The following is a 21,504-nucleotide window of genomic DNA, read 5'->3' as shown; positions in this document are numbered from 1 at the left end:
TTTGTAAAGCATCTCTATTCTTATGTTCTTATGTTCAAAATGTGACAGTGCTTCTCATACTTCTTTCTTTCCTGAATTCTACACTGAAGAAAAGGCACTGAGAGAATGAACATACAGGGATTCTGTTAGTTTGTTTGATTTTGTATATTTAATTTCTAACTTTGTTTCTCTATGAATTTTTCTTGAAATGTTACCATCTTCAGTCCGAGATCTACTAGGCCAAATTCTCACTTAGAATCAATCCTATTAGCACTCTCATACCTGGCTAGTTTGCATTATGCAAGTGTGGAATTTATTTATGTTTTGGAGTGGAAAGTTTGGCATTTATTTTGTTTTTGTTTGTTGTTTTTTTTTTCTTTTAACCTGTAGAGGCAATGACAAGAACAACAAAGCATCAGCAAAAGCTTTTGTGTTAAATAATTTCAACATGTATTTGCAATTAAAAGGAAAAATATGAAAATTTGCAGATTATGAAAATGCTGAAGTTCTGAAACTATGGTCAGATTCTCATGTCTTATTTCAAAGTCAGGCTACCAATTGCAACGAACCACAGTTAGGATGCAGAGCTTGAATATCACCCCAGGATTCCCTGGAAATTCGTGCCTGCTTTTCAAACATACAGACAAAGAAATACTCCAACAAGTTAAAAATAATTAAAAAGCATAGAAATTAATGTGGAATATTGACTGCTTCAGATGAGTTCAGCAAGCATCACTGTTCTGATTAAAAAACTGGGTCATATATGTGGATGTTTACTATACTTAGCTCAGCAGATGTAAGCGATAGTATTTTTTGAACCTCATATGCAGCATTTTACATGACCAGTCTGACTTTTTTAAAAAAAACCATGAGCCCCACAACTGTTGGCAGTAAGTATGAAAAGTGTTATTTGCTATATACCCACTTTTATCCAATTATGAAACAAACTTTTCTTTTGTGTAAGAATAAGTACTTATTGATTTAAGAAGAAACAGCCATATTGATCCAAGGGGAAAATACACTGTACATGTTGATCAATATTTACCTTGCAGGACAAAACATCCTGGTATTCACTTCAAGGCATCAATATATACATATTACTGGATGTTTGTGTCATTAAGTCAGGTAACAGGGCTAGATTTCCATCTAACAGTATAAACTTTCCTAATGATTATTTTTCTAGTCAAATATTAGTCTCTAAAGGGAAGAAGGAGTTAGAGAACCAGAAAAAGAATAATTGTTCACCTCCCTTGAGATAAGTAATACTTTTCATTAATCTCAGATGATGCCTATCAAGAGCCACTAGACTGATTATATGATATAAGCAGTGAGCAATACTCCAAATTCCTCCTAAAAGTATTTACCTGTACCAAGATAAAATTGGAAATCTAAGCATAAATATCTGAAGATATTTGGGTGCCTAGCTTATAATTAGTTCAATGTCAATCAGCTTGTACAAGAAGGAGCTGTTTCCTTTTAATTTCCAAGGATGGAGTACATCTGAGTTTCCAGAAAAGCTTTAAAAATTCTATACAATCCAGGCATCATCAGATTCTCTCTCTTGCAGCTTTGCTGCAGGCCAGGGGCTTCTTCTGGCTGGAATTCAATGACATAGAGCTAACCATAAATTATACAAAGATAAACTAATTATAGTGTAATGGGGCAGTCATGGTACACATTTTTTTTCTCTGACATTTCTTTTCTGTCCCATAATAGCTGTAACACTGGATTAATCATTTTTATTTAAATGTTTTCTTTATGGCTAATTTCACCCTAATATCACCCATCTTCATCTTGAATCTCCTGAGGTGCTGCCCATGAAGGACACACCCAGGGAAGGGGCAGGCACGGGACAAAGGGAGGCTGTGACACCTACACAGTCAATGTGCATTCTGGACATGACCATCACCATAATAACAATGTATAATACATGTTCCTTCGGACCAGAATAAATAAGGTGACCCTCCCTTCAAATCACCTTTATTATATCCTCCTTTAGCGAATGAACTGTGGGTGCTTTCTGTATGGCTTTGCCCAGGTGGGACATTCCTAAGCTTGCCTGTAGCTGAAATGTGTGTTTAAATTCTCATCACCTTGTGCCTCAGTCACCTTTCACCTTGTCTCTCACTCTTGTCAGAGACAAGCTTGTCCTCTCCTGTCCATCTCCATTCAAAATGCTGAATACATCGTGGTTTGGGAACTTTTTATCTGCTCCTGGCTCTCCATCCTTGGTTTAATCTAATACTTACTGTGCTTCTGCTGGGAAGGTCTCATATCCTGGATCACTTTCCCAGCTTACTCGTTCTCTTTGGAAATCATCTCTTTCCTCTTGCAGAGCTGGGAAGGCTGTGTCTGTGTGTACTATCCCAGAAAATTTATTTTTTCGCTTGAACCTGGTTTTAGCTGTGGGTAACAGAAACTATACAAGTAATAGAAAACATCTTAACAGCTACAGTGATACTGTACTTCAAACCCTGGCCTATTTATCTGCCTGATCAGGTCTCACCTCTTCAGTTCCCTGAACTGCGTGTACCTGCTGGTTATCAATTGTCTGACTCAATATAGGCCATGAACTGTTTGCAAACTACCACAAGTGATGGAGTTCTAGACCCTGAGTGGCATCTGCCTGTTTTCAGGTAATGCAAATAATAAAAATAATCTGAAATACAGCTTTTTAGGATCCAGGCTCATAAAGCTGCTCACCTGCCCAATGGGCATGCCTGCACCTGGATGAAGGGAACTGATATGATATTCCCTACCTGTGCTGTGCAACCACTGGAGTAAGCTGCCCTACACTGGGAGTCAGGCAGAGCTGCACTGGTACCTTCAAGCTAGCAGGAGGGTTTACATGGCAAAGTAGCAGGGAAGCTGCAGGCCCTCTGTGAGCTGCTCCCGGTCAGACAGAGTCAATTCCAGCCAGCCAAAGCCGAGGCCATCAAAAGTCCTGGTGGCAGCTCTAGTAAAACATATTTAAGAAAGGGTTGAAAATGCTGCATGGCAGCTGTGAGCAAATGTGAGAGAAGCAGCCCTGCAGGCACCCAGGCCAGTGAAGGAGATGGGGAGATGCTCCGGGTACTGGAGGAGAGATTCCCCTGCAGCCCAGGGATAAGATCATGGTGAGTCAGGTTGTCTTCTTGAAGCCCGTGGAGGTTCTCAGTGGGGCAGTAATCCACCCTGCACGCCATGGAGGACCCTACGCAACATCAGGTGGATGTGCCCCAAAGGAAGCTGCACCTCATGGACAGCCCATGCTAGAGCAGGCTCCTGGCAGGAAATGAAATGCAGCCCGTGGAGAGGAGTCCACACTGGAGCAGGTTTTCTGGCAGGAACTGTGACCCAGTGGCAGACCCAAGCTGGTATAGTCAGTTCCTGAAAGACTACAGCCCATGGGAAGGACTCATGTTGGAGCAGCTCATCAAGTCCCTCCATGTAAGGGACTCCTCACGAGAGCAGGGGAACAGTGTGAGGAGGAAGGAGCTGCAGAGATGAAGTGTTATAAACTGATCACAAGCCCCATTGTCCATCCTCCTGCTCTGCCCAGGGGTGAGGACACAGAAGTGTCAGCAGTGGAGCTGAGCCTAGGAAGAAGGGAATGGATGGAAGGGGTTTTTAGATTCAAGGGGTTTTTAGATTCAAGGGGGTTTTATTTCTCACTATCCTTTTCTGTTACTAACTGACAATAAATTAACTTCCCCCATTTGAGTCTGTTTCCCCCATCATGGTAGTTGGTGAGTGTGCCCTGTGTCCTTCTCATGATGTATGAGTTTTCTCATCATATTGTCTCCCCCTGTCATGCTGAGGAAGGGGAGTGAGGGACTGGCATGGTGGGCACCTGGCAGCCAGCTAAGGTTAATCCATCACAAGCTCACAGCTTGTCATCAGTCCAGCATAATATGAAGGCAGAGAACCTTCAGTCTGCCCTGCAGACATGCCCTTACAATGGAATCCTTTATCACACTTCCTGAAGTTTTCAAAACGTTTATGGTGTTCTCTGAATATCATTGTGAAATTTTCTTCAAGGAACTGTGGCACAAAGAGACTGAATGCTTCACTTAAAACTGCACAGTGAACACTGTCTAAACCTCTTGCTTAGACTGTACCAGTAATCTCCAGGGCTTTCCTTATTGCTCTGTTTGTTATAGATAGAAGACAGCTCCTCTTTGGATTTCTTAACAGGAACTCTTAATTGCTATTAAACAAAAAGGGTTTTGAACAAGTGATAGAGATCACAATGGTACTCTGACTACAATGACACTTTGGCCACATACCTGTCTTCATTAACTATAAATAAAATAATCCAGAGAGGAGATGTACATCCTCAGCTATATTGAAATACATTGGAATAGGAAGGCACAAAGACAAGCATACTTAAAATGGATTTGTTTCTCCAGACACAGGATATGTGGCACCTTTGTACAGCAAGTATCAGAAGTTAAAACTCACAACTAACTATACACAGGGACAGTCTCCAGAGCAAGGTAAGGCCCATTGAAGACAGCAGACCTCACAGGCACCACTGTTGTTTTCTAGGGCCAAATGAGTGTACTTATTGTAAAGCTGAACTGAATTTTATTAAAATAAAAGTTCAATGAAAGCAAATATCTTTTGGAATGAATATTAGATTCACTAGAATGTGGAATATTCTTGCCACTTTTGGGCAGTTCAGAAACACGTGATTCACATAATCAAATAAGACAATAGAATGAGGAAGCACCATGCAATGCAGTTGTTAAGAAATCTTCACTGAATATTTATCAGTAATAAATAAACTTGGGAAAATTAGGATTTATTACTGAAGATTTTGTGAGCAGTAAATTTGGATCAAGCCTTCAAGTATTAGCAGTACTATTAATAATTTACTCTTTCTAAAAATCAAGAGTAACATATTTTAGGCTCTTTCTAGAAAATCTGATTTCATTAGTGCTTGTGATGTGAAAAAAAATAACAGAGACTTTAAGAGATGAATTTAAAAGAAAATGAAAAGTACACCTCTATGACCAGTACACTGGTTCATTAACATAACTCTCCATTGCTTCCCACTCCTTAGTAGATAGCACTGAAATAGCAACAGACTTCTTTCATTTCATCTTTGCCAGAAAATCCAACAGATATCTACTTTTAAGTTTTTGAATCAATCCGTATAAATTTTTAGTGAGTAACCATACAAGTAGTGGAGGAAGCAGATGAGCTGCCCATTCGAAATGATGAGCTATCATTCTAAAATTCTAATGTCTTCCTTATTAAGTCAAGATTAAGGCCAAGCAAAAATGGACCTATATCTTTTTCCTACTTCCAGCTACCTTCTCAGATAGGATCAATTTTGCCAGTAGTCTCTCAAGAGAAATGTTTGTCAGTTATTACACAACTTTATTAGTGGAGAAATGCCTCATTAACAGTGTTGATCGTGAAACAGATCAAGTATTTGACTAGGCTCAGGAATATCTTCATATTAGGTCTTAGCGACTGCAGTCTTCAGCCTGTAAACAGACAGCTGTAGCACCTCCATGTAATATGTGTAAAAAAAAACCCAAACCCCAAATTCTTTGAACTTCACATGCAATGGATAGCCAAAGGAAGGGTGAAAAGCCCTCTTAATTCAACCTCTTTTGTACTGTCTTGGTTTGAGATAAGCAACTGCCAACCCCCCCAAGCACAGAGAGAAAAGCCTCCCTCCTAACACCAGGGAAAGGGAGGAAAAGAGAGGGGAAAGGAAAAAAACACTTCAAACTGCTTTATACTAAATCTACATATATTTTTCACAGAAAGAAAGAGACAATTAGAAGAGAGTACAAATATACACTCACACAAGTCTACAACAACAAGTTCCCCACCTCAACTTCTTAACGAACACACAAATTCTACTGTCTTAACTACACATTACTTAAGAAGAAGCTTATTCCCCAGGGAGACAAACCCAAGCAGAAAGGAAAGACCCAGAACAACACAATTTACTTTCCTGAGATACCCTGTGAGCCAGTGGTGGGCCTGGTCCTCTCCATCCCCCCTGGGACAGCATCGTGCGTCCTCCCCAGAGGAGGGCTGAGAAGCGACTGCCTTAACCACTCCCACACTGGTTCCTACTTTCCTGGAGATGATGTCATAATGTGGTATGGAATACAAAATAACTGGCTAGAAGAGGTCAGCTGTTAGCTCAGCCCAGCTCAAGTCAGCTGACAGCTTCGGCCTAGTCCAAACTCCAGAGCCCAAATCTAGGCCCACCTAGGTGAACCCATGACATGTACATAAAGAAAAGTTTTACCCCACTTTTCCAAAATGAGCTGAGAGATTTAAACTGAAGTGCAGCCGTAAGTTTGGAGGGGATCAGAAGTATAAACATGTTTAGGACATTTCTCTTTCAAAATTTAATGATGTCTGGAAAACATATGAGTGCTTTTTCTAATCACAGGCTCTTGACCAAACCACACTTCAGAGAGGGTCAGCCGGAGCAGGTTGCCCAGGACCAAGTCCAGCTGGGTTTTGAATATCTTTACAGATGAAGACCCCATAACCTCCCTGGTAAATGTGTTCCAATGTTTGAACACAGTAAAAAAGTACTTCCTTGTGTTCAAGTGAAATTTCCATTACCCATTATCTCTTGTCCTATCAGTGGCCACCACTGAGGAGAACCTGGCTCCCTCTTCTTCCTTCCCTCCCACCAAGTATTTAGACACTAAGATCCCCTTGAGACTTCTCTTTTCCAGACTGAACAATCCCAGCTCCCCCAGCCTTTCCTTACAGGAGACGTGTTCTAGTCCCTTTGCTGTCTTTGTTGCCCAGTGCTGGAATCTGCATGTTTTCCCTCGTGTCTGATCAAAGAGTTCTGTAAAGCTTGTGGATATGTACTAGTATAGAAATTATTGCAGTCCTATTCTGAGGAATTTTAAGTAAGACAATCACAGAATCCCAGAATATGCTGAGTTGGAAGAAACTCACAAGAATCATTGAGTCCAGCCCTTAGCCTTGCACAGCACCATCCCCAAGAGTCACAGCATGTGCCTGAGAGTATCATCCAAACACTTCTTGACTCTGTCAGGCTTGGTGTTGTGAGCACTTCTCTGGGGAGTGTGGGTGTTCCAGCAGCCAACCACCCTCTGGGTGAAGAACCTTTTCCTAATATCCAACCTAAACCTCCCCTGACACAATTTTGGGACATTCCCTCAGGTCACCACAGAGAAAAGATTGCATGACCCTCCTCTTCCACTAGAAAGTTGTAGAACTGCAATGCAGTCTCCCCTCAGTCTCCTCTTCACCACACAAATCATTTTACATTTGTAACTCTTACTAAAGCATTTCTGTTCACAGTTTTGTTGGAAATCTAGAGTAACTATTGGGCTTCAGTTGCTGGCTCCAGATGTAAATGGAAGTTGAATTTTATATGTATGTTCAATATAAAACTAGTTACAAAAAAAGAAGCATAAACTAGACTTATCAATTAAAATAGCTAAAGCTGAAAGACTTTTTCCATAGGCAATAGTGAGTATTTCAAAACAGAGAAACAGATTTTTGGTTTCAGTTACATTAAACTAAATCCTACATGTCATGTTTTTGTATGCAGAGTAATTCCTGGGTTGTCTTTGAAGCAAGAAGTGTGGTCCTTGCAACTCACTAGTTCTATCCTGACTTTAATGTCTTATTCTTCTGTAGTCAGAACTTTCTTATTGTAGAAGGAAATTATGTCTTTCTATCCACCTCTGACACCAAGGTATTACTGTATGTAACCAAGTCCCTGAAAGACCGATTAACCTGTGATTAGGAATGCCCCATTTTCTTCAACACACTAGGAAATTCATGTTACCTGAGAAAACAGCAACAGCTTGTGATGAGACCTATGAACCAGAACCTTTGTGCACTACCCAAACATAATTAGTAATAATTACAGTGTGTCTACCCTACGAAATGGAGTGCTGGTCTGTCTGGTTCCTGTCTCTGCCGTACTTGTCCTGTAGGCAGATCCACTGGTGAATTGTTCCTCCAAAAGATCCTTCAGGTTACCAAAGCCATCCAAGCAAAAATGCCAGAGATCTGTCAGCGCCACAAGGAGATAACAGGCTGGATGTGAGTGAGAGATCCTGAATTTGTCCTGGGTCTGTGCTTAGCTTTGGTCCAGATGTGACTCTGAGCAGGAAGTTTTAGAAGTGATGCTTTCCAAACAGTGATATGATAGAATGTGTGGGACTGATGATATCTTTGGTGCGCCCCTTCCCAAGTGTTTTGTGCTTGTGTGCATGTATGTGTGCATGTGTACACCCACAGCCAGAGTGTTTAATTCCACTAAAATCATAAATACATATAAACTTGAGATGCTCCTTACTGACCAGCAAATGTGATTCACTGTCATGGTTACACATCAGTCAGTCAGTCAGTCAGTCAACTGTCATACGATATGCACCCCTCTTTGATGACAAAAATGCCTGCAGTCACATTCAGTCTATACATTTCCTTACTGTAGAATATTCTTCTACCTTAAAAAACAATAAACAAAAAATAAACCCTAACCAAACAAAAAACCACAAAAAACCTAACTCTCCTCTCTTTGTATTTACTATTCCTAAAAGGGAAAGAAGTTAACAAAGCCATTTAAGACAAACTGTTAGTTATTCTCTTGTTTCACTTACATACAGATTAAAATCTCACATACCTGATCATCTGGCATCCATATTTCCTTGCATTATTTCAGCAATATTTATCTTGTGTTTGTGTTAGTGTCCATAAAGCATTAAGAGTTTCTCTGGCATCTTGGTAAGCAGCTCACAAAGAAAGAATGAAGAGGCTGAGGGACAAAATCTATAAGGGGAGGCTTTCTAATTGTACACAGGTGACTTAAAACAGCAGTATAGTAGAAGTTAGTGAAAAATACACAGACTGGAGAGAGCAAGAGACTTGTAGTTGAGTTCGGGGAGGTCAGTTAGTGAAGAAAAGTTACATGGGAGAAAAGCCAAGAGGCAAGTGCCTGAAATGGTTATACATAAATGAGAAACGAGAATGGCAGAGATCAAGTAAAGGACAGTGGGAAGAAAATGTAAGGAAAGGTGGGAGGGAAGTGAGTAGTAAATGTGTTCCAACAGAGCCTGAGAAATCAGCGTGACAGTGCAGAGGAAAACTACATGAACAGATTGATGGTAAGAAAAGAATTCTGATGGTGATATTTTCTATTTATATGTCAGTAGCACAGGTGGTATTTCCCATGATGTGTAGGGAAAGGAAACCATGGAATTTTGAGATGCTTTTGAGATAAAGCATTAGAGCTTTGCTAAGAGGTGACAGAGTTCTCCTCTTAAATTGAAAAGTCTTAGACTACAGCTTAATGGATCAAAGGTTCTAAACAAAGATCTATTAAATGTTAGACATTATGTAGAATTGGAGCAGTGATGTGTGTTATTTTTGTTGTCTTCAAATATCTGCCAACCAATGGTTTAGTGTGAAGTCCATGGTTAGTCCACTCCAACTGTTGCACTTTGCAAAACTTTACTGCTGTACTTTTGTATTTAATTATCAGCACCTGCCTGGTAATGGACTGAACCAGAATGAATGGGGCATGCTGTCCATTTTGAGGATTCAGGTTGGTAAGACTGCTGTAGGAAAGCAATAAATAGGAAATGATAATGCACAGCAGTAGAAATACAATATCTCCTGCAGTAGCGTTTTTTGTTTGTATTTAAGAACGAATCTGAAGGAAACCATTCACAGTGCCAGCCTTGTTAGATGCTTCCCACAATAAGTCTGATAGCAATCGAAAAGTCTCTTTAGGAGATTTCACCTGTCATATGATTCAGTTGGCAATGAATTAGACAACTATAAGGACACTCATTTTTTTGCCATACCTTGCTCTACCTTACAAAGCAGTTTGATTCATCCAAAATTCCCAATAATGTCAGTGGAAGTATTGCAAGAAAAGGGTTGTAGGATATGGCTCCTCAGACAAGTGCCTATCTGACTCTATCCCTTTTCAGATCTGTTTGAAGTAGCTGTGGGCTTGATAAGCATCACTGGGCCAGTGAACCTCCCTTCAAACTTGCGCACTGCTGCTCTCCCAGCAAGGAACTTGCTGTACATGAGAGCAGCCTGCCACCAGTGAGCCCAGTGCTGCAGTGGCTGTACTGCTGGTTCTTCTCTGGTGTGTCAGCCATGAAAGGATCTCCCACAACATCTACTAAGCACAGAGAGCTCCTACAAGCTGTTAACAAACCTAAACTCAGTGGGTTGCAGAAGATCCTTTACATCACACAAGATTTGACTTTAGCAGGCTCAGCTCACACATGTCTAGCAGCTCAATTCTGATCTTAAAATTCCTATCAAATGTTTAATGAGACATCATGGTTTGTGCAGTGTGAAACCTGCCTTTAAAAATGCATGCCAAATCAGTCACCCCCTGGTGTGCTGGAGCAAAGGGGCCCTGTGGCAGCTGGAGAACAGGAGAGGAGCAAACAGCTGCTGAAAGACCATTCCTCAGTGGAGTGTCAGTCCTTTTACTTCACAATATCCAAATGCACATATCTGTGGAGAGTTGCTGGGTTCCCTTGAGTCAACCAGCTCCCACTTTTGAAGAGGGTATCTGGTGAACCTCTCCCTGCCTATATTTCCAGTCCTGCTGAAGCTGAGCTCTTTGTGATTTACTGGAGAAAGGTACTATGTGCTAAGTACACGGTGGCACCTTTCTGTGGATTTTTTGCAGATCTTTTTAAAATCTCATTCTTTTTCTGTCAGAGTGTGATTCTACTGACCAAATGCACTTGATTCCCTGTATGCAAACCTGCTGGAAGACATGGGGGTCTTCTGGAATAAATATGAGGAGAATTTGACTCCAAGTTTCAACTCTATCAAATACATAAAGTCTACTTAAAAGTTATAGTAAAAGGAGGGTTCTGCATCTCTTTCAAGATGCAGTGTGAAAAATCAAAAAACTGAGAAGCACTAGGTATACCTTGTTCATGTCAAGTGTACCCAGATACTGCCCTAGCTTGTGAAGCACACAGCAATCACGTCTGCAGAGCCTCTCTGGGGGAATGAGTGTCTGAAATAAATCCCCAGGTACAGCCCTACCATTTCTATTCTAAAAGAAGCCCAGCTTAGCCTTGGAGACCTACTTTTGTTGTACAGGGCAGACTTTTAGTAAGTAGCAGACAGTTTCAAAGAGCTTGTGTTCTAAGCTCTTAATCTTTTTAGTGCTTACATGTTTGTTTAACTTTTTGGCTCTGAACTGTCCAGTTTAAGTTCAATGAGATTACTCACATGCATAAAGTTATGGCCTAAATATTTTCTCATATAGAAAGCAAAGATAAAGATAGGATGTGAGAAAGGAGTAGTATTATCCTCATCTTGCAGACGAGAAACTGAAGTACAGCAAAAAAATGAGATCCTGATCCTCCACAGAGTGTGCATCTGCTTAATTCTTAAGCATGAGTAATTTCCATCAACGTTTGCCGTGCCCTCTGAGCTGAAGCATAAGGTCTGGATTTCAGTGACTGTCTCTGCCATCAATTTTAAGTAAGTTACTTAAGTTCTGCTCCGGTGGTTAAAACTCAAGTCCTTAAAAAGCGCGGGACGCGTTCTGCACGGGATGAGAATGACTGCGCTGAAGTACAGGAGGATGATGTGACCCCTCGGCCTTAGCTCTGGAGCGTTAACAGGTGGATGGATGTCTGCAGCTGACGACCTGTGACTCGCGGCCACATCGCTGTTCCTGCCGCGCTGGGAGACCCGAGCCCCGGCGCCGCATGAGCCCGGCCCCGGGAGCGCCCGGCGAGGCGGCGCCCCTCTCCCGCGGCTCCGGCTGCGCGCAGCCGGCGGGGCGCCCCGGGAGCACGGACCTCGCCAGGTAAAGCTCCTCCGTCCCGGGGTCCGCCGCCCGCCCGTCACCATCCCAGGCACCGGGGGCGTACGCGGGTGCGGAGCGGGAGCGGCGGGGGAGGGACCGGGCGCGGAGCCGACGCCCGCGGGGCAGCGCCGGCACATGGAGCGGCGCCGCCACAGCTGCCACCCGCCCCGGCCCCAGCCCCGGCGGAGCAGGTACCGCGGGGCGGGGGATTCCGGCCGCCGGGGCGAGCGGCGGGTCAGCTCCGGGCGGCTGCGGTGCGCGGGTGAAGAGAGCTTGCCAGTAATGTTAAGTGAGAGACTGGGGAGCCCGGTCATCCCATCCCATCCCATCCCATCCCATCCCATCCCATCCCATCCCATCCCATCCCATCCCATCCCATTCCATCCCGTTCATTTCTTTTCCTCCTCGCCGTCCCACCCGTTTTTTTTCTTTTTTTTTTATTTTTATTTTCTTCTTCTTTTTTTTTTTTTAATTTGAAAACACTGAGCTGCAACTTGTGTGTGATCCAGGCGTTTTAGATGCTTCCTTAAAATTTCAGACATGAGTAGCCAGGAGGAGCTGCCCGCGAAGGGGGTGTTCATTGATTCAATTAAGGACTGGTGTGTGTTCGCCTCCTCGAGTCAGCCACAGCCTCGAGTTCATTCAAAGCTCGAGTTCCAATTGTTTGTGCCTGTAGTTTGCAGAGAGGAGGCAGATACGGAGATTGTTAAAACTATTAGGAAATATTAAAATTAGCGGCCCCAGTGTGCCTGAGGGGAACGGCATTAGAGAAGTTGCTACTTCCGAATAGCGGTGCCACCAGAAGTTTTCCTCTTTGCCATACAGCCTGTCACAGCTGGAGGTTCTCTTTCATCCTGCTTCGCAAAGTTACCCTCTCTGTGAAGGGACGGTTTCGCTCTGTATCGTTGTTAAAGAAGATGTGCGTAGCTAGAGACTGTGTGTGTGAAGAAACGAGTTCCCACTGCAGCAGTCGGTTCTAAGGAAACTTTTAATTTTGTGCTTCAAGAAACCCGATTACTTCTTGGATTACTTTTCTACCTTGGTTTAGAAGGTATGGTAACGCTGCCAGATGTTGTGCAAAGTATTCTGCTTTCAGAATTTTTAAAAGTTACTAATACTGTGTCAGAAGATTTTGTAGAGTGTGATTGCAAATTATCTCAAAAGTGATGTTTTGTGGGATGTAAGAATTTCTAGACTTATGACCACTGGCTTAAACTATGTAAAGTATTGTAGGGGAATATAATGTTGTTTCTTTTTACTTTTTCTTTTCTGTTTCTTTTTTTTTCCCTTTCACTGAGTCTGCCTACACATATAAGCTTAAGCAGTGTTTTCAAAGGACTTTGTGTGGGGATCAGAAATTAGAATTAGAGCTTCCCGACTACCTATTTTTCTTTTCAATGTCTGTGTGCGACCAAAGCTACATCCGTATGCATTTACTGTCCAGATGTCCCAAAAAAATCCAAATGAAATAAACCAGATAGATAACCCCGATTGTTTTTCATGCATTCACATTAGCAACCCATATGCTAGACTTTAATATTTTCATTTTAAAATTTGAAGCTGTAATGGATTGTAAGGTCCAAATCCTTTAAAAGATGCACTCTGTTAGCTTCGGTTGACTGCTCACATCAGTTGGAACTCACATGCATACTGGAGTACCATGTAGTATGATTCTCTATTAAGCATTACAAATTATCTTTGAAATGTAAAGAAAAAGCATATTAATATACTGCATTTAGAAATAAGTGGTAAAATTCCTTTCAAATACTTGGAAAGTCTTTATCTGAATCAGTTAAGCAGGGGCACATTCTGAGTGGCTTCTGGCACTGCTCTCTCACCTTGCTAGTGAATCACATAGTTTAAGGTGTTGAGCCTTGATGAAATAGAAAAATGAAAGATGAGATGACATTCTCATATGAAATTGTAGTTGCTTCTGAATCTTCTAAACCAAATCTTTGCACTTAGGAAACTGTTTGGGTTTTGTTTTCTTCTCTACTGAGGGAAATTTTAAGCCCAAAAAGTGAGAGTGGATTTGTTCATGTTACACCCAGTATTCCTCTTCATGGATTAATGTATTAGTAGCATACAGTAGTTGGTACTGTGTCTCTTTTTCAAAAGGTGTCATTGCTTGTATGCAGAAGTTTCTTTCTTATATTGGCATGGTCTGCTTTGATTTTGACTCATAAATGTTTGTCTGAAAACAGAATTAAAAGTAGAGGATATAACACTTACACAGACCTATGTCCCCTGCCCGCTCAATTCCTAGAAAAGCTCTGCCAGGTTTAAGTTTAATGTCTGCATGCCTTATCCCTTAATTAAGCCTTTGATGCCTGGGGACATGAGAAACTAAGTGTAGACTAAGTGCAGGACCGAGAACTCTTAAAATGATAGTTGTCCTTATCATAGCTGTCCTTAGTAGAACTGTGGGGGGGAAGTGTCCAAAATACTGCAGAGCTCTGCAGTTTACTTAGTTTGTGTTTCTATTATCTGAGACTTGCTTCCAGCCTTGAGGGTTTTCTCACAAATAGTAATACTGGTGACTATCCATGTGCTCTTTTTCTTATTTTTTTTAATAAATTAGACAAAACTCAGAACTTGATATACTGTAAGTTTATAAAGAAAATAGAAATTGGATCCATAATGATAAGGTAAATTTGAGATAAACAGTCAAGGAGAAATTAGGTTTATCCACCAACTGAGAAGACTGACCAGCTGGAAGTCAATGGAAATCCAGTGCTGGATGTCCTCAGAAGCCAGGATTTCAAACACAATGCACTGATATCTGCAAGAGTCCTCTACCTACTGCCTGTGGCTTCCAGGTGAAATGACAGGAATGCAGAGGCATAATATAGAATTGTACTAACTGTCCTAATTCGGTCAGAAAGGACTGGTATTTAAAGAGGTACAGAGATCACTAATCTCTCTGGGCCAATGTAATGATGGGAAGACAGGGGAAAGAACTCTTGTTTCTTTGCCCTTCATCCCCCCAGCACCTGGAGAATCTTAGGCACTGGTCCTATGTGAATCATTTACCCCAGATGAGCATTTCTCAGAGTGGCTGCTTATTTCAGGTGAGCAAATTGAGTTGGTGTATTTTTAATAGGTCCCAAACTCGGAAGTTGCAGGTAAAGCAAGCTTGTCATGCACCTCTGACTTTCCACCTCAGCTCCCAGCTGCCAGTGTTCGCTCTGGGAGTGATCTGGTTGCTGGCTTCCTCATATAAGCATGAACCTTTGTCATTTTTGTTACATGTAGTGTGTAGTAAAAACATGCAGTAGTCTCCATGTTGGCATTACTGTAGCAGTTTTGCTTTCCCTTGTAGACCTTAATACCAGAAACCTGGTCTGCCTGCCACTTCCACTGCATAGCAATGCAGAATTGTAACTGGAGAATCAATCCAAAGAGTTTTACAGCAATGCAAAACTTCTTTCTCATCATTAAAATTGGGTAACTTCAAAATGAAGCCAAAAACATTTCCAGACATATTTTATTTGAGCTTAGGTACTTCTTACACTAATGCCACAATCTTGCAGAAAACAAGGAAATGGGTCCAGCCTGTATTTCAGCAGCAGAAAACAAGGGCATAATGAATTCTATGCTGTTCTGGCAGATCGTTTTTGGCAATGTTCTCTTAAAAAGTCCAGAGGATATCGAAAGTCATGGATCATAGCCTAATTGTGTGGCTCTTTGTCAGGAAAACTTCCACTGAACACTTGTGGGATTTCCATCCCCCCCAACCCCCCCATTTTATGTGCAAGAAGAGCTGGGTCCATAGTGAATTTTATTGGTTTTCGATCAAGATTCACATATGCACTTGATTACATTTTGACCAGTCAATACTTTCTACTGTTATTAAAAGTAATAGAATTAGACCAAAGAAAACATAGTAAAGTAGGAGAATGTAGTGTAGAAGTAATGGGATTTTTGGAAAAAATTTTCATCCTTATGAGAATATGTCAGGATGCGCTGCTGGCACTGTAGTGGCCTCCCCTGGAATTCCCCTCCCAAGTGACAAACCCCACTTTTCCAGCAAGCATAAAATCAGTCAGAAAGAAAGAAGGATACAGGGAATACATTTTATCACTTGAGGAGTGGAAGGTAAGAGCTCTCATCTTTTTTCTCTGGGACTGTGACTCTTTAGGAAGCCTTTTAAATGCTTACAACTCAATGCAAGAGTCAAAAGAGGAAAAACCTATTCCTCCCTGGTAATTTTTCTGTAATCCAAAGATTATTTTTGCACCCTGCCCCAACGCTGGAGGGGAAGAGCATTGAGAGATGAGTGTGGATGCCATCTGAAGCAAGGAAAACAGCCCCAGTCTTGTCAGCTTTATGACAATTTTTGAACTTGAAATACCTTCCACTCATCCAAAGTAGCTGCAGAAGTTTTATCTCCCTGGTGGCTATCCAGCAAGACAGACAGACTTCAGCTGGGAAACTCCCTCCTTCCGAGGTCAGCTGTGGCTTTTCATCCCTTTGTCTGTAATCTGTACATAAACCTAACTACAGTTTTGGGAGTGTTGTTTGCTCCCTAAATTTAAACAGGGTTATGTTAGTCCCATAGGGTATTGTGATTCATCGTTGTTAAAAGCCCAACAACTTCTGCCTTACCCTTCCCCTTTAGACACACCTTCTTCCACACTTTAAGCTGGTGAACAAGAAGAGATTACAGACTTTTTCACTAGCAGGTTATTACCAACAGAGTGGTGGCTGAAAAAGCATATTCCAGTTCTGAAAAGATGTTCCTAGCTTTGTTGGTACTGTGGCAAGTTCCTGGGATAGGACAGCGCAGGTTTGGGACCTGCATGGAATGCTCGTGCTTGTATAAATGCCTCAAAAGACCATTCAGACTGAAGGTTTTGATGAGCAGTCACAATGAAAACATCATTTTTTAAAGCAATTGGAACTGTCCATATCTCTTGCTTATTTTGCTTATTTCATGTGAAAGATTTACATTACTTCTTCTGATCCCAGTTGCACTCGCTTTCTCAGTAAAAGAGAAACTTGCTCTGTAAGGGGAATCTGATTCACCACTGAATTGCTTCATTTTAATGCTTGTTTCAACTCACTGAGAACAACAGAGAAGTTCCAAAAGCTGGAATTGTCCATAGTGGATTGGATCCGAAATACATGCAAAAGCAGTGAGTTAACTCAAATATGTAATGTGGAGGAACTTCCTAATTCATTTTAATTTTAGGAGGTTTTTTAATGTTTATTTAAGGGGGTAAAAAAATCGCACAGATCCCTAATATGCTTATCCAGGCTGGTAATTCCTTTAATAATCCGTAACAGCCTGAACAGTTTGAAGGGAAATTATGAAGCAATTCTGTGATCATCATCAGAGTTGCTGAAACCTCCTGTAATTTTGACAAATTGACTACTGATACATTGTTGGGGATACTCGGCAATAACAATTCTAGATATAAAGTGCTGTGGCGTTCTGTGCTGAGGACCTCCAATACTTTTTAAATTCCATATACAGATAGATACAAAAAGTACAGTTTTGCATCTGCTGTTTGCTTTCTCTGGAGTGAGAGCTCTGGAAGAATATTCAAGAGCTCAATTTGCCCACTTGAAAATCTGCTGTGTTCTTAGATTGAGTGCCTTAATTTACACCGCTCACCTTTTATAGCAAGTTTATTTATAAGATGGAAATGTGCGCATTTTCTTTGTCATGGTGAATTTATTCCACTTTTCTGCCTGAGTTTTAGTGAATAAAGGTGACAGGGTTTAATGAGTTAATAAAACTTGGCCCTAATTAGGAAAATTACCTTCATATTTTTCTCATATTGTGGAAACGATTTATAATGACTCTGGTTGCAATTCGAAAACTTGAAGAAAGAGACTTTTTCATATTTACATTGGTATCAAATCTGGTAACTTGAACACAAAGTCAATAAAAGAATGGATTTCTTTGTATTATCTCCTTTAGCGATGAATTGTTACATGAATATAGCTCAGCCATGGAGAATGCTAAAAAGAGCATGTATGGAAAACAGATACGTGATACAAAATGCACTTTTTATTATTTGTCAGTGCTTTGAAAAAGAATCCCCAAAGAACTGAGAATTATGTAGGATCTTTCAGACAACTTTTTTTACACCCTCATAATTGTTCACTAACACGGAAATTAATTTTACATGTGCCAGATCTATAAAGGTTTCACATCTGCACTGTTAGCAAAGTTCTTTTCTTAATCTTGTGTGTTGAATTACAGTGCTTCCTTCACAGGAGCTCACCATTGAAATTTCACTGTATGCTCATAATTGTATTGTCAGTTTGTGTAGTTAACCAGAATTTACACTGGGCAGGAATGGAGAAATGACTGAATAAACTAAACATCTTCCTAGACTATGTAAAAGATGCTGAATACAGAATTAGTGCAGAAGGAGAGAAATTGATCCAACTTGGTTTTAACCATTTTTCTGTTCTAATGCAGTCCTTTAAAAGACCTGGAGGTGTTTGTTTGTTTTTTTAAGCAGACATGGAAGGACATGGAAGTGCTTATCAGTTTTTAGTTGTCAGACAGGACCACCCCTCACCTCTGTAGTTATTATTTACACTGAGCTGTGTGATGAGGTGGAAATTAAAAATAGAATTAAAATGGTTCTAAAGTAGAGTCATTCACAGAGATTGTGAAGTGTAGCATATTAAATTACAATAATAAAGCTAATTATCATCTGCTTGCTGAGATATTGGATGCTTTTAATTAAAACTATTTTGTAGGATTCTAGTGGATTTCTTCAAGCATTTGAAGACTGGTGCACAATACAGATTACCTTTTTTCATGTTTAAACGTCTTTCTGTTGCATGTTCAGTCATATGTAGCATGTTCGCATGTGAAGTTACAAGCCTGTTTATAAATACATATGTATTAGGTCTTTGGTTTAAAAGAAAGTTAAATGTTAAATCCTTTTACAAAGGTATCTTTATTCACCTCCTTTCTTGGTTGTTGCCTCATACTCATTTACATCAGTGGATGCAAAAGGCTTCGTTCTGCTAAGTCGAGACCCTCCGATGCAGATAGAAATGCAGCTGTACTACCATTCTGCAGGTAGATGAAGCTCCCAACTTAAACCCCAAAAGACTGATGACGCATACATGATGATAAATTACTCTTAACCTGCTTTTATTGTGCAAATTCTCCTGTCAGGTACGTTAAGGGCTATAGGTGTTTACTGATTTTCAGGCTGCAGCCTCCTTTTGATTTATTAATTTATTTATTGAACTTTATGAGGCGTGGGCGGTTGAATCTGGGACCCATTTTAGGAGCTTTGCTTCAATTTAGGTTTTAAAGCAGTTTGGGGTTTTATGGTTTTGGTTGTTGGTTTGGATTTTTAGTTTGCTCAAGCTGCAGCCTGTGTGATGAGGAGCCAATGAGACATGTCACAGGCCACAGAGACCAGACATGCTGACACACCAGCACTGCGTTAGGGCCAGCTGCTCCAGTGACCTGTGCGAGCAGCCACTTGTCCTGCCACGGGGCTGCTTGCACAAGCAGGGGTTGTGAAGTCAGGCCTCTCCCCAAGGTGGCTGTGGAAGTGAGGCTGGGGTTTGCCTCTTTATTTGTTTGTTCTACTGCAGTTAACCCAGAGCTGCCACCTCTGAGGAATGCATCTTCCCCTCACTTTTTCCATTTGCAAAAACACCTGCAGAACACCAGGTCCCTTGTAGAAAGTTTATTTCCCTCTTCACAAGACTTTGTGAGTGCTTGTTTTCTGCTTTGAGGTTTCATGGCAGTGGACCTGCCCCTGTGGGGTGTGCTCAGGACAGGAGCATGTCTTCGGGGACCTTTCTGTCTGCTCAACAGGAATACACCTTCAAATCGTCAGGAAAGATGCAGCTGGATGTGGTGAACATTTGTGGAGTCTTTGCAGCACCAGAGGTAGAGCTGTCTGTAGATGGAAAGACAGCTCTGAGTTTAGGTGTGCTGGTCTAAGTCCAAAGTGGCTCCACAAATGTCAACACGTGATTTAATTTCCTTACCACAAGCGAGGTTCTGTTCTGCTCAGTGTGGAGCCCATCTTGTCTCAGAGAAGTCAGTACATACATAGCTTAGAAAACACAGAAGAGGAAAAAAACCCCTTGTCTCTGGCATTCATTAGGTCATTCCATTGAATCACATCAATGGCCCAGTCATGTGATCTTATAATATCCTAAGAAAGGAGGGTTTGTAGGAGGACTGACATGCTTACACATGCTTTATTTGAGTTGATGAAGCACTGTATAAATGCTAAGTATTCATTTTCTTGACAAGGAGGTTTACTTTTGAATTTACATTGTAAAATGCAATAATTAATTTGCTGTATTCTGAAATATTAGAAAATCTTCACCTTGCAATGACTGGTTCCTACTTACAGCTGAAATTCTAAAATGTCCCAAATCCATTTCTGGGTGCAATTGAAATTAGGCATAAATAGAAAAGCACCTCAGTGATTCACGGGATGTATTTTGATATATATTAAGACATAGCACAAGTTGTATTGTATAGAGAGCTGCAAGGGGGGGAAATCAGTCACATGTGAATTTTCTTTGGACACAGGGTGGTAACATGGATAAATGCTGACTAAGTTTAAACCAAAATTTTTGTGTGGGCATGGTCACTTAGGTGCTTCCGTATTTAAAACAAAATCAACATGTTTTGTGTGTTGATTATTAATTAGCTAAAGGTTGCAATATTTGATTCTTTTTCCAAAGGGTTATGGTAGCTTCATTTCTGAATCTGGTATCCATAATCTGAAAAGGAGGACGTATACATTAGAGTTCTTTATTTGAACAGCCTTGGAGAAAGAGTTTTATCTATTTCAAAAGCAATTTAACCTATTTTGTATCTCTCGTAATAAGGGGCCAAACTTTAAAGCTATTTGTATTCCTAAAGAGAATTATCTGTTGTTACCCAGGTGCTGCTCCCTTTCCTACCATAAATGAGAGCAACACACATTCAGCATTTGAGATGGATGCAGTCAGATCCCCACTCAGCTTTTGATTTCTAAATTCAGGCTCCTAAATTAGCTGATAACCTAAACAGATGCTACTGCATTGAAGACAACGAAGTCATGTGCACTTATTGTGCTAGTGACAAATTTGATTCATAGGTAAAACTTAAACAATAAAATATTGCAAGACATCATTTTCTTGCCAAACCAAAACAGACAGTAGTTTAGGGTTTCATGTCATAAACATTTCTAAAATATTGTTCTTTTAGAAAAATCATTGTAAAGATTTATTAATTTGCAAACTGATAACAAATAGGTGCTTTAGTGCAAATCCTCATATCCAAACATAGGGCTCTCTTGTTTTCTGGGAAGTCAGTGACAATGTTTGTGCTGATTCTACAGAGAAGGAAAGGGAGGAAAAACAGGACGTGGTTTCCTATTTATAGATTTTTCATACCAAAGGCAAAGGGGTAAATTCTACTCTTAGCACTTAAAATTTAGCCCAATATGTGTTACACTCAAGTCCAGTGTGAAAAACCTTTCAACAGACTCAGAGTCAAAACCTATGCATGGCTTCTTGAAGAACTGGAGGGGAGGAGGATGTCCTAACATGTATTCTTTGCTGATACAGAGTCAAAGCTGAAGTTAGCTGGGATTTTATTAGTATTTACCAGACACCACAGGAGTACAGTTCTCCTCTGGGAGAGATTCAAAACACCCTTGAGGATTTTTTAAAGTTCATTTTTTTGCTTTTATGAATTTGTTTAGTGCTTATGG

The 21,504-nt window shown here is 40.8% G+C and overlaps 1 protein-coding gene across 8 annotated transcripts in view; it reads left to right on the top strand.

Annotated features, from left to right (window-relative positions):
* Positions 1-21,504, top strand: part of IKZF1 (IKAROS family zinc finger 1) — an 81,902-nt gene that overhangs the window by 4,750 nt on the left and 55,648 nt on the right. The window contains exon 1 of one of the 8 annotated variants that reach the window (XM_071553642.1): positions 11,246-11,463. The exons of 1 other annotated variant lie outside the window; for it this stretch is intronic. The gene's annotated coding sequence lies outside the window, so the exon portion shown is untranslated. Of the gene's footprint in view, positions 1-11,245; positions 11,464-11,484; positions 11,795-11,841; positions 11,863-11,926; positions 11,986-12,236; positions 12,846-15,843; positions 15,893-16,590; positions 16,933-21,504 lie in introns of those variants that run through there. 6 more of the 8 variants (XM_071553639.1, XM_071553643.1, XM_071553647.1 and 3 more) reach the window with 6 other exon arrangements.

Source organism: Pithys albifrons, chromosome 4, assembly GCF_047495875.1.
Source record: "Pithys albifrons albifrons isolate INPA30051 chromosome 4, PitAlb_v1, whole genome shotgun sequence".
NCBI lineage: Eukaryota > Metazoa > Chordata > Aves > Passeriformes > Thamnophilidae > Pithys > Pithys albifrons.
The sequence above is the reverse complement of the archived record's forward strand: the minus strand, read 5'-3'. Positions and strand labels throughout refer to the sequence as shown.